At 48.6% G+C, this 990-nt stretch overlaps 1 long non-coding RNA gene across 1 annotated transcript in view; it reads left to right on the top strand.

The window, feature by feature from the left end:
• LOC116673122 (uncharacterized) overlaps positions 1–990 on the top strand; it is a 14,948-nt gene that overhangs the window by 2,835 nt on the left and 11,123 nt on the right. The window lies entirely within an intron of this gene.

The following is a 990-nucleotide window of genomic DNA, read 5'->3' as shown; positions in this document are numbered from 1 at the left end:
ACACACACTCACACACACACACACGCACCGCTGTGATAATGTGGCCATTGAATCTAATGACAGCGCGCTGCTTGTCGTAATGAGTCTCCAGTTTGTTTTACTCCAATCTGGAGCAAAGCATGATGGGTAAACTGGCTCGTTGGGGGCGACAATTAGCTTCTTGTCGTCGTTGAAGTAACTCAACTGTTTGTCCTATCGAGCAGTTTACCTCGTAGGATGGATGCTCTAAAACAAACAACGTTGGGCGCCGTCCAGTGTCTCCTTGGCTCAGCTCGGAGTAGATGTGGTGTCGGGTTGCCAGATAGTAAATAAAGAAGCCGCCGGGTTGCCAGGTCATCAGTAAGACTCTTCCTCTGCAAATTGGGTTGTAACTCAGCAAGGTGAATCATGTCAAGTGTGTGTGTGTGTGTGTGTGTGTGTGTGTGTGTGTGTGTGTGTCATGCTCGCACAAAGGCACTTGAACTAAATTGCCCCCCTGGTACCCACAATGCATCTGGAGCTGACAGGCGTGTCTGAGTGCCTGTCTGTGTGTTTAGACCTCTCGATGACTCAGTGCAACACGCAGCTGCTTCGTTGTGACCGCTCGGTCGTTGCTACGGTAACCGGCGCGGGCCTGCTCACGGATAAACTTTACTTTAGATAAGGGGGGCACGGACTGTTCAGACATCGGGTCCAGTAGTGTTGGCGTGACAACAGGGATGACAACAGGGAGCACACCTTTCGTGGTGTTTTTGTTTGTGACCTTTTTTTATTTGGAGTGTGACCACATTTGTGTTATCTTGGGATTTTATGCTTTCTTCATCTTACGACTTAAATAGCAGGGTGTGTGTGTGTGTGTGTGTGGAGATGCAACAGAGCACACCCCTGACCACTGGAAAAGGACCTTAAACCTGCGTTCTGTCTTATTTCCAGCCTAAACCTGCATTCGGTCTTAAACCTGCATTCTGTCTTATTTCCAGTCTAAACCTGCATTCTGTCTTATTTCCAGTC

Source organism: Etheostoma spectabile, chromosome 23, assembly GCF_008692095.1.
Source record: "Etheostoma spectabile isolate EspeVRDwgs_2016 chromosome 23, UIUC_Espe_1.0, whole genome shotgun sequence".
Classification (NCBI taxonomy): domain Eukaryota; kingdom Metazoa; phylum Chordata; class Actinopteri; order Perciformes; family Percidae; genus Etheostoma; species Etheostoma spectabile.
Note: the sequence above shows the minus strand (reverse complement) of the source record. Positions and strands in the feature narration are given on the sequence as shown.